This window comes from Heterocephalus glaber, unplaced genomic scaffold, assembly GCF_053883595.1.
Source record: "Heterocephalus glaber isolate CG9 unplaced genomic scaffold, H.glaber_assembly_v1.0 deba00001553, whole genome shotgun sequence".
Taxonomy (NCBI): Eukaryota; Metazoa; Chordata; class Mammalia; order Rodentia; family Bathyergidae; genus Heterocephalus; species Heterocephalus glaber.
In genome coordinates this window covers 9,447,682-9,460,231 of record NW_028258344.1, presented here as the reverse complement: position 1 = coordinate 9,460,231, position 12,550 = coordinate 9,447,682, and the positions used below count along the sequence as shown (strand labels likewise).

Here is a 12,550-nt window from a genome sequence, read left to right as displayed (position 1 = left end):
CCTTCCATGTGTAATAGGAATTTTGACTCAGCTTGCAGAATTATATGTACAAGAAACATGCAAGAGAAATCCTGATAGTTTAGTTACTATTTTTATTATTTATATATGAATTGGTACATTTTAGGTATACAATACATTTACATTTCTCACTGGGTGCTTGTACCTGAACATGATATATTTTAGTTCTTATTTTTCCCCCATTACCTATGTGCCCTTCACCCCACCACCCTTCTCTATTTACATAGACTGTGTTTCCATCTTTTATTTTTTTCTTTCTCATAATTTTTCCTTTCCCTTCTTCCATTTCCCCTTCCCCTCCCACCACCCCTACCCCTTTGGACCTTTTCCTATTTCAGATTATCAATTATTCATTTTAATCATTTTCATCCTTATTTACACTGTCAGTTTCTCACACTAGAGATACTATTCAGTATTTATACACGTGTGTCCTATTTATTTCACTTAAGAGTATGGCCTCAATATGCATCCATTTAGCTATACTTTTTAAAGAATGACATCAAGAATAAATGTACAAATCCAAGATATCATTGGGTCATTTTTTTATGCCCACTCTTTCCTGGCAAGAAGGTGTTCTATCCCCGATCCTCGGTAGAAGCCATGAGGACTCTGTAGGCTCAGTGGATCTTCTAAACTGTGCATAATAATTGAGCTGCCCTGTATATTCAGATCTACCCACTCCCTCCTCTGAATAGTTCTAATGGCTTTATTTAGGCCTCCCTATTGGCAAACTACCCCAGTTTGGGAAGTCTCTGTCTACCTTCATGAACCCCAGCAAAATAGATCTGTCCTTACTCTTTGCATTGCCTATAGCTGCCTGAATCTGTAACACACAGCTCTTACAGCCTTCATGTTAAAAGGGTAGGTTTTGTGAGTAAACCCATTCAGAAAGATCAGAATATTTCCTTTTTGGAAGAAAGATGAAGTCATATTCCAACAAAAATCTGCCTCAATAAAAGTTGTTTTTAAAAAATCTGTTCAGTATATATCAGAGGATCAAATTACACCCATCTGGAGAAATGCATGGGAAAAAAATGCAGTAAACAGCAAACCACATCTATAGTGTTTCTTGCAGCAAACAAAGAAAAGCTGGATGTATCAACAGGCAGGGTTAGGGGTCTTTTGATTAAAAAGTGCTTTTGGAGGAGGACAAATCAAGCTCTTTTAGCCTTTCTGATTGTTTTCATAAGGTATGGACAGGGGGCAGCTGCACATTCCAAGTCATTCATACAGGAAAATACCATTTTCAGCAGCCTGAGAATGGCTTTGAGTGAGAGCAGATTTCCATGTAGGAATGATCTATGGGCCAGGGATTACACCCCTTTTTGCTCACACAAGGACTGATTGCATGACCCACAGCTGGAGTTAATCCAGATTTCTGTTTAATTAAATAGGAGCCATGATTCTATTACATTATATCAAAGCCCAGGAAGGTGACACAGAGGTGAAATGGCAAATGTAGATTTTCAGTCCTTAGTTTCTTATGTAAGGAAGGGATTAAAAAAATTGTTGTTATACGCATGTTTATTTGTGGAAAAAGAATATAAATATAACTGAGACATCTATGATTGTTTGAATTTCCCATCAAGATCATCCTTCATAAAATCATATATTTTTGTAAGGCAAGAGGTTTGGTGGGTAAACCTAAAAAGATATCGGTGAAACAATTCTTTTCTTCAAGAAAAATACACTTAAGTGTCCCCTGTGGAAATGGCATTACAAATAACATTATAATGGACCCAGCCAAAAGTATGGCTAGCTAAAAACAATACTGGAAGGGCACTGCTTACATGATTTAATGATTTGATGAACCACAGTGTTTACTATTCTTACTATTCAGAGCTTAAGTGTTGATTAAAACCAGTACTTGAATGGATGTTTTCATTGGAACTGAAACCAACAAAGGAAGGCTTTGTTAAAAGGATAAAATCACCACTTTAAAGTAAGAACTACAGTGGACCCTCAAGTTATGACTGGCCTGACATATGAACAACTTGCGTTACAACAGAAATTTTAGTTTTAACTTATGCCAAAGTCTTGTGTTATGACCCCAGTGCTGGCTGCTTGCACATCCAGATTGTCTCAGATACAAATGCAACCTTTAAAGAGTTCTGGAAGGAACATTACAACATCCTTTCCTGTGTGGGATTAATTGAGAAATCCTGAGCCAGTGTCTAAGTACAGTGAGACCTGCCTGTATACAGGAGAGAGACTTTGAAGGCTGTGTAGAGGAGCCTAACCAACTTGAGTTACAACCAGCCCTAGAGAGCAAATTGAGTTTGTAAGTGAAGGGTCCACTGTACTTGTAAGTTATTACGATTAGCTATAACATGATGTGTATCTGTGTCTATATGTATATGAAAGGTCTATATTTCAGTAAGATTTTCATATCAACCATCTTCCCACTGAATTAAAACTTTCAGTGGGAAAAAGGGAGTAAACTTTCAGCTGGAGAAATATGTCTGAGGGGCTCTCTAGCCCTTCACTCTCCATGTCATATGTTTTCTGTAATATTTGTGATAGAATTGTCACTTCCATGTAGAATGGTCTTTATTACTAGTTTTAGAAACTGAATCTCTGCCTGCATTTGCTCAAAATTTCTGAAGTAAAGAGACTTTGTGAACTGTAGGAACAGAAGGTGTTTTTTGGTGATGATTGCAATTCAGGTACCTTTTCCTTTAACATACTCTAAAACAGGCCTCAACAATGGATGGTCCTGTATAAGGATTTCTTGTTTGCATGATATTACCATTCTTGGCTTTCTTTCTCAGTCTGAATCCTGTGATCACACTACACTTGAACAGTGAAGAGAAAATTTTCCTTTTGGTTTTACTAGGGAAAAGAAAATGTAAAACCCAGATTGTCACCTAAGATAAAACCACAGGAAATATAATAGTTCTTCGCAATGCTATCATTTATGTTTCCTCAGAGTGGTTGATAGTACACATTTTAAAGACCGCAGGTCTCAGATTATAAATCAATGAAATTGAGACCAATAAAAACCCCCAACAATACAAAGAATTAATGAATCTAAGATTTGCTTCTTTGAAAGAATAAATACTCACACATATGCTAGCGGAAAGACAATATTTGTATTTTTTAACACATCCAGTGAAATCTGCACAAAACTGTTGTACAACAGGATTAATGATATTGCACAACACACTTGTGCTGGACACCATCCTAAGAGTTTTCAACCTCCTTACAACCAGTCTGTGAGGCAGTGCACCAGCCTAAACCACTTCACCTGAAATACAAGTCTCATTCAACTTTTACCTGAGCTTTGCTAATGATCAGCAGAAGAAACAAGGAAGATGCACCCATCACTGATGCAGTATAAGCATCTCTTATCATTTCTTCTTGTTGAATTGTGCCCTTAACCAATATATAGTGACCCTCATCTAATCAGTTTTGGCCTGAAATCTACTTTGTCTGCTTTTAGGATAGGTACTCTTGCTTTTTTCTGAGTTCCCATTGTATGAAATATTGTTTCCTATCCTTTCTTTTTAAATCTGTGTCTTCCTTTTGGGATTAAGTGTGCTCTAGTAGACTATACATTGTTGAGTTTCATTTCTTGCTCCTTTTTTGCCAACTTATGTCTTTTGAGTAGGGAACTGAAACCATTCATATTGAGAGTTATTACTGAAAAGCATTGACTTATTCTTGTTGTTGACTTATTTTCCTGTCACTGACCCCTCCCCCTTTCTGCTTAACTGTTTACTCTATCTGGTGTATTCATTCTATTAATTTTGGTATTTTGGGCTTCCCTGTCTCTTTCTAGGATATCTTCGAGAATTTTTTGTAGTGCTGGTTTGGTGAATATGAATTTCTTGAGGTGCCCTATTCATGGAAATACCTTATTTCCCCATCAATTTTGAAAGATAATTTTGCAGCATATATAAGTCTTGGTTGAGAAATGTTACCTTTTAGAGCTTGGAACACTTCATTCCAAGTTCCTCTAGCCTTTGAACATTGTGTTGAGAAGTCTGATATAATCCTGATGGGTTTTCCTTTATAAGAGATGGTTGTTTTTGCCCTAAGGATGTTTCAGATTATGTTCTTGTGTTGGACTTCTGGGATTTTTGACTATGATGTATCAAGGAAAGATTCCTTTTCTGGTAGTAGCTATATGGATCCTATATGCCTCATTATATGTTAAATTATATGTTAACATTAAATGTTAAATTCTTTTACTTTATTTGGAAAGTTTTCAGCTATTTTTTAGAAAACAAGTTTTTTTGTGCTATTTGTGCTATCTTCTGATTTTTTACTAATTCCTATTAATCTTAGAGTAGTCTTCTTTGCATCATCTAGGAACTGTTGGATCTATTTTTTCATGCTGTCTTGTTGTTTTTAAGATGTCTTTCATTAATTGGCCACTAACAGTAGCACTGTTTTCTAGTTCTGAAACTCTGTCACTTCTACTTCCTGTACTTTCAGTAGAATTTTGAATCTTCTGAATTTCTTTTTGTATCTCTTTCACAGTCTATAATCCTTTTCTTTGCTGTTATATATGTTTTGCATTTTTTAGTCCTTCTAGCCTCATTCTCGTGTCTTATTTAGACTCACTGATGATTTTGTTTAATTGAATCAATGCCTTGTTACTTATATCTATTGTGATGTTGCCAATTGCTTTATTGAACTGTTTATTTTCTCCTCTGATACAATTCTGGATAATACGAGTGTGAAGCTTTTGGTTTTCTCCACTTAAATTCTCCATGGATCAACTTTGAGGGAGTTGGGAGTATTTGGAGGTGTTTTGTTGGTTTGTCTTCTCATGTTTCTATTTTTGCTTGTTTTATGTTGAATTTTGTGGATTTATTGAGGTGGAAAGTTTTTTTTCTAGAATGAGGACCTCTTTAGTTCATATCTATTTTTCAGTAGTACTCCTTGGGCATAGCTAACTATTGGCCTTTATCTCTGTCCCAGGAACTAACTACCTCCACTTACTTGAGATAGGAGATCGCAGTTCTTCCAGAATAGGCCACAATATTGTTAAAGACCCATAGACAATGTGAATATTACTGTCTCAAAAAAAATTAATAGCAACAGTTACAATACCTTGGCTAAAATGATAAAATGAGCATCAAATATAGCATGAAATACAAACTGAATATTGACAAATTCTAAAAGCTAATAAAGTGCCATCCTTGTCCACAGGAAAAAAAATCTATGGTTATGTATGAATACTAAGATAAACCAAATATTGACCTACTATTGACCTACTAAATGGAACAACTTTACTTTTACTAAGAATAGCACAGTATTCAACAGCATAGCACAATGTTAATTACTTGTCTGGAGATTTATAAAGCTTTGTAGTTATACTAGTAAAAGTGGAAGGATTGGGAAACCAGAGAAATTTTTTAAAATTTGAAAAATTAATTGATAGGATATGAAGAGAGAAAAGTAAAATGGAGGTCCTACTAAGGAGTAAAAGGAAATTAATAGTGACGGAACAGTTTCTAGAAAGAATAAAGAAGAAAAAAGAAGGAAAAAATAAACAGCAAAAACAAAAGACAAAAGAAGAAAGAAGAGAAAAAAAAGTTGGAATGGAAAGGATAAAATGGGGGGAAAAAAGAAAAGAAAAGAAACTAAGAGAAAAAGTAAAGTGGAAGAAAAATCCTTAACCTGAAAGAACCTAATGAGGGAAAGACAAAAATATTACAAAGTTGGAAAATCAAACTAAGACTGAGTGAAATAAAAATTCCTCTGTTATTGAATGAGAGGTTTCTTTCCAAGATCTGCAGTCTCGGTGTCCAGGCAGACATGATTTTCTATACCCAGCTTTAGAGACTATGGGTCTTTGAGGTATTCTCCTTCCACCAGAGGGCTCTCTGTTTAATCCCCTCAGACTGGTTACCATTCAAGCCAGGAATGTCTTCCCTCTCATTGGTAGATGGGGAATGTGATCAGTCCTCTGGTCTTTGCTGGGTGTAGGCCACAAGGCAGAGGTTTAAGTAACTGTTAGACTTAATGTCAATAACGTCATGGGGTCTAGTTGCTCCCTTTTTCCCCAAGTGTTGTCTTCATTCAGGCTTTCATTTGCTGGTTATTCTTTGCCTCTGTTGCTCCATGTTATGTTCCCTTGGGGTTAAGGTGCCATTCCTCCATTAGGGGCCTACTCTGTCACATGTGTGGTGGTGTGCTGCTCCTTGTCTACTCTGTCATGTGGGGATGTGGCCCCACTCCTCCCATTTGGCTCCATTTTCTCACATGGTGGGGGTGTTGCTCTTGGTATACTATCTGCCAGGTGAAGGGTGAGGGTTGCTCCTCCAGTGAAGATCTGCTCTCTCACATGGGGGTGGGGTCCTGTTTCTCAGGCTGGGGTCTGCTCTTTGACCACAGGTGAGTGTTAAGAGATGCAAATGTTCTCTTTCCACAAGCAATTTAAAGAAAAGACGTTCAAAACAACCCCAGCTGCAGGAGTTAGTGTGTAGGAGTTTCCATGCTATTTCTTTAGGTTTGGGTTGCCAGGAACAGAGCTTGAGACAAAGAAGTCAATGTAAGTGGTTTATTTTGGAGGTGAAACAGTGGTACAGGAGTGGGTGTATGCGATGAGGAGGACAAAAGCATTCAACCTGGGTGAATTATCAACCAAATATCTACCATGAATTTCTCATTTCCACTGGACAACTCAGGGAGGCCATGTAGAACCAGAGCTTCAGAATTATTCTAATCTAATCATAAAAAGAGGAAGTTGGTATATTTTATACCACTTTCTATCAGGAATTTGTTGAGAGCTGCTTGGCATTAAGAAGGAAGACTTAATTTCTGATCCTTTCAGTCCTCCCTGGCAGGGCAGCTTGAGCTCAGAGAATGCCCTCAGGCAAAGAGAATCAGAGCTTGCAATTGGCAGTTGGCTAGCACATATATAATGGTAAGGTTGGAAGGGATATGGACATGCCATGCACTAAGGTTGCTGTACTCTAAAACTGCTTCTTGTACTTCTGAAAAATGGAAGAAAGAGACTAGTTGAAAAATTTAAGCCCTAATTTTAAAAAGTAGGGTGGAAATCAGGAAAATATATATGAAAGTTCTCATAAATAATTACTTCTGGAAAAAGTTTTAAACGTTACATTAAAATACTGTATATATTTTATGTTAGAATTATTAATATTACTTTATTATAAATTATATACTGTTATTTTACCCTCACATCTGATCTCCCATCCAAATGTTGAAAACACTTTATGATCTGAGAGTTATATCTTTTTTTTTTTGGTACCAGGGATCAACCTCGGGACCTTGCACTTGTGAGGCAGGCAGCCTCACCAGTGAGCTACATCCCCTGCCTGAGTTATGTCTTGTTTTGAGATCCCCTTCATGCCTTGGAAATCTACTTCCTGTCTCCTGAATTTCACTTCTTAAAACCGTGGGTCTCTGCCCTTGTCTTCCATCTCCCTAGTTCTATCTCTGTAAATACTAGCATCCATTTCTTATATTCTAAACTCCACTAAAGAACTATTTTATCATAAACATCATTTTCTCTTATTTGATTCCATTTTTTCGGTACATCACCATCAAATTGTCTTTTTCCTTAGTCTCATTTCATACCTCTTTTCTACCTCAAATACCAATTTAAAGTTTTATAATTATGCAAAATTTGATTTGATTTCTTAAATACCTTCAGTTAAGTGTTATTAAGGACAAATTGTTGATTAACAGACAAAGCAAGCCCTTCCTTTATGAAATGCAGCATTTGTTGACAAGAAAACCACTGAAAAAAATAACTTAAATTAATCTATATTTTAAAACTGCCATGGTATACAAAGATGATATTCAAAGCTTGCAAAATTACAATCTAACCCTGCTGAGTGTGTGTGTGTGTGTGTGTGTGTGTGCGTGTGTGTGCGAAAGTGAAAGGGGATCTTTGGAAAATATCTCTGACATTTGAGCTGAGATGTGAAGGATGAATTGGATTAAATATTCTCCCAGGTGTATGCTCTGTTCAAGAGAGCAAGTATATGCTTAGTTTCTGCAGCAGTGGAAGGGAGGGCCCTAGAAGCAGCTCAAAGGCCAGAGTGGCTGGACATAGAGGACAGGCATAAAATAAGCTCAAGGGGAAAGTAGGGAATAAATTAGACTAAGAGCTATGGATTTTTGTCTTTATTCAAAGACCAATGAGAAGATATTAAGTTTTTTTTTTTTCAAATAAAGGAGTGGTATGATTAGAGTTTTGTTTTAAAATGATGAAAACAGGGAGACTCATTGGGAGATTGTTGGAGTGATCCACCTGAGAGATGATGGAACCTTAGACTAGCCTCATAGATAAAATGGCATGTTCAGGAGATAGGAGGTTATTTTCACTGAAATGAAGACATCATTTTAAATACATCATTCTAAATAGTAATGTATGCATTAAAAGGTTTGAATGGTTTCATACTTATGTTAATTGGCTTTCTGTGGCTGTAATAAAATACTGGGAAGGACAATTTAAAATATAAAAGATTTATTTTAGTTCATGGTTTGAGGTTTCAGTGCATGGTCAGCTGGCTCCATTGCCCTGAGGTCTATACTGAGGCAGAAATATCATAGTTGAAAGATGTGATGGAGGATAGATGCTCACACCTCATGGGAGCCAGGAAGGAGAGCAGAGAGAGAAGAGAGAGGAGAGAGAGACACACACACAGAGAAAGAGAGAAAGACAAAGAGAAAGTCAGAGAGAAAAAGAGAAAGACAGAGAGAGAGAGAGAGAGGGAGAGAGACAGAAAGAGGAAGAAGAAGAAGAAGGAAGAGGAGCAGGAGGAGGGTAGTCTTAGTTACTCTTCTTGTTGCTGAGGCAAAATACTCAACACCCAAAGTTAAAGGAGGAAAAGTTTCTTTAGCTCACAGTTTGTAGAGGTTTCAGTCCATAATCAGCTGGCTCCAAGGCAGGGTGGCATAGCAGAGGGGGATCACAGAGGAGAAAAAACAGTTCATGGTGTGAAAGTCAGGAAGCAACAAAAGCAGCAAGCAGCAGGAGACAGGTGACCTGAGCAGCCTTCTGTCTGTCCCATATATTCTGTCCAGGCTACCAGCCCTTAGAGTGTGCAGCACTCATACCCAGGGAAGACCTTTCCATTATCCACACCCAGAGTATGCCAAATCAGTCAGTGGACTAATTTAGTAATCACACACCCTTGGCCCCAGCAACACACACTTAATTACAGCATCACACACTCTAAACCCAACCACCTCTGAAAAGCCCTACCTATGTCCTCCTGAGGCTTTGGTGGGGACATCTAGATACAGCCATAACAAAGAAAAATAAGAAGGATAAGGGGAAAAGGAAAAAGGGGAAGAGAAGAGGAGAGAAAAGCATGAGAGAAGAGGAGAGGGGAGCAGAGGAGAGCAGAGGAGAGGGAAATATACTAACCCACAGGGAAAGAAACAAGGGATAAGATTTCCCAACATCATGCCCTCTTGACTCACTCCTTTCAACTAGGCCCCACCACCTCCTAAGAACTCACCAGTGGGTTACTCCATTGATGAGGTTAGTGCCCTCCTGGTCTGATCCTTTCCCAAAATCTGATTAGCTGACCTATGGGAGACATTTTAGATCCAAACCATAATATTTTTGATAGAAACCAGGTCACATTTTTAGTTTTTCAATTAAATTTTAAAAATAAATTAAAACTAAAGATGCCATATTGACAAGAATTCTATTATCATGTTCCTAAGGTTTACTAAGATCAATGAAGAACCTTGGGCCAGAGCATAGACCAAAAATGAGGTATACTCATTAGCTACATTCAAGTGGGGAAGTTTGATGGTACATTAGCTTCATTACACCCTAAGTTATTGCATGATAAATCCAGCGCTGCTAGTCCCTGCTGCTCCTCTGTGTACTAAGCTTGATCACTTAGCCCCTATCAGTCTTAGTGCCAGGAACTTCAGATTTATATGCTCATATTATTCTCCAATGTCTCGCCGATTAAAATATGCTGGCATAGAGTGAATTTAGGCATTTTCTTCTTATGGAGTATATAGTAACCCAGGCAGCTAGGAATTTGGCTGCTTTCTTTCACCAATCAACAAAACACAAAGAGTTTATTCAGTAACTTTCTTACACAAAGAGTTTGATTTCCTTTCAGGAAGTCTCCATTCATTTACTCTCCTTCATGTAGGAAGAGTAGAATACTCTTTCTTACTTCTTAAAGAAATACAGTAACCTCTTATTTTTCTACCTCAACTTTCCCAAACACCGAAAGGGAATTTCTTTGTACTTTGCTAAAGAAGTAATGCAGAAGAAAACCTTTTTTAATTCGTAGGTCACTGAGAATGCGGTGGATGTTTATATGTTCAGATTGCATGTGCTTGTGAACTCCATTTCTATGGAGTTCAGAGGAAAGAGCAATGGACTACCCTTGGAAAGTATCAAGGGAATAAGATCTTGAACAGAAATATAATTTGAATTTGACTTCACAGGGTGAATAGGAGCTTGCCCAGTACAGGAGGAGAAGCAAAACAAGTAGGTAAAGGTAACAAATTATACAAGAGAATTGAGAAATAATCTGCTGCAGTAAGAACATAAGACGATACGTTTGGGATGCACAATGTCAAATGATTCTAGAGTGGTAGGAACAGGCCATATTGTGGAGGGCTTAGAATGTTACATTTAAGAGTTTAGGCTTTTTCTTTTATGTAATGAGAAAATACAATAATATTTTTCTGTATTTATTTTAACCAGATTTGGATTTTGGGAAATTGGTTCAAGAAAAATACTTACAGAATAATTGGAAGAGAATAATACCTGATTTAAGAAAATCCATGAAAGGACCCAGGATTTAGCTCAGTGGTTCAGGTACCTGCCTTGCAACTGCTAGGTCCCGAGTTCGACTCCTGGTACCAAAAAAAAAAGAAAAAGAAAAAGAAAATCCATGAAAGGCTACCGCAGTTGTCCTAAAATGATATTTATTTAGCATGTCACATGTACCTGAAACTATACTAGTCACTTCGTATATGGAGTAATTTGAAAGCATGGGGCTTAGAATCATTCTGCCTAAATTCAAATCCTGACTCCTCTGCTTACTATCTGGATGACCTTAGGCAAATTACTTAACTTCCTGTGTCTTCATGTAGAAAATTTTGATAATAAAATGCATTTATATGAATATTTCTAAAGGACTGGTTTTGTGATACTTATTTGTACCTCTTTTATTCAAAGAACATCTCATTGCTTCTCCACCTTTTGGCTAAGATCAAATATTCAAAGAACATCTCCTGAGGTAAGAATCATTATTCTTACTCTACAAATGAGGGTATTGAGTCTCAAACGGTTGTATAGTTCATTCAAGTCACAGAAAGAGCAAGGAAGGGATTGACCTGGTATTTCAGTCCCACTCTCTTTGATCACGAAGAACATGGTGTTCTCTTTTTACTTTCACTTTATGAATGTTCCCTATTAGGCAACTGCCTGGGAGTGTCTAGAGGCTGGTGAATCTAACTGATATTTTGGAATAGAATCTATAGGAAGTGAAATGACTTCTGAAGGCACTTGAATAATGGAAGGGAGAAAGTTTGGCAGTTCAAGGAAGAAAAGTTTTCAGACTCACATGTTCTCCCTAAACTCCAGGCTGGTGTAGTCCTGTACACAGACTGGTTTAGGCATGTGCCAGAGACCACATCATCTGTCTCTGATGCAATTTGTTGGTCTTGCATTTGTGCAATGATCAGGAGGATGTGACTACAAGGTACAGTATGTACTCTTAGGAAAAAATAAACATCATCCACCCCACTCAACCTAACAGGTTGTACGAGATAAATTCATGAACTTATTTCTAGAGAGCCTGTTTCCAGGTGATTTGAAGCATCATGCTAATAAGCCCAAACTACCACTAAGTCTTCTCTTTGATTGTCACAAAACAAGGCTTGAGAGTTTTAGCTTGGGAAGGTCATGAGGTTGGTATTTTTTGAAAAGATGATTTTTAATTTTGCCTTAAAAATAATCTGATGAATGTAATGAATGTTGTAGTAACAATTGTCCAAGACCAGCAGACAGGATACACAGATAGGGAGCCATTGGATAGTTGCATACAGGCAACTGGCCATAGAGGTGGAAGTAGTACAGGTCACCTGCAACCCAGATTCTAACTTGGCTGTAGTTTTTGCACATTCAAAAGCTTAAAGTTATCAATTTTTCAGGTTAAAAGAAATAGAATTTTGCTGATCAAATTCATAAAGGATTATTGAATTATATGTTAAAGTTTATAGTTTATAATGAAAAGCCAACTGATGTGTTAAATAAAAAACTAAATTTAGATCTTTGAGTAGTTATCTGTGTTTTAGAGATCAAATTGTTCATCTCAATATTGCTTCATAATTTTAGAATTATTGTGAAAAGTGTACTTATCATAATGTATATGTTTACTGGACAAATTATTCTTCCTTAAAAAATATTTCTACCTCTGCCACAGCCATGCTGAAGTTATGCAGCCTTTACCCTATAGTAAAATGGAAACTGGGAGACCAATTATAAGGCACGAATTAGAATAATACAGATGTGAGAGAGCATGTAATGAAACTTTACTCTGGAAGGGAAAGGGAAGAT

At 37.1% G+C, this 12,550-nt stretch overlaps 1 long non-coding RNA gene across 1 annotated transcript in view; it reads right to left on the bottom strand.

The window, feature by feature from the left end:
• Nucleotides 1-11,626, bottom strand: part of LOC106009197 (uncharacterized) — a 70,187-nt gene extending 58,561 nt beyond the window's left edge. The window contains exons 1-2 of the long non-coding RNA XR_001183284.2: nucleotides 11,556-11,626; nucleotides 10,754-10,842 (exon numbers count right to left, since the gene is read on the bottom strand). This is a non-coding gene — a long non-coding RNA (uncharacterized LOC106009197). The remainder of the gene's footprint in view (nucleotides 1-10,753; nucleotides 10,843-11,555) is intronic.
• Nucleotides 11,627-12,550: the final 924 nt, after the last annotated feature.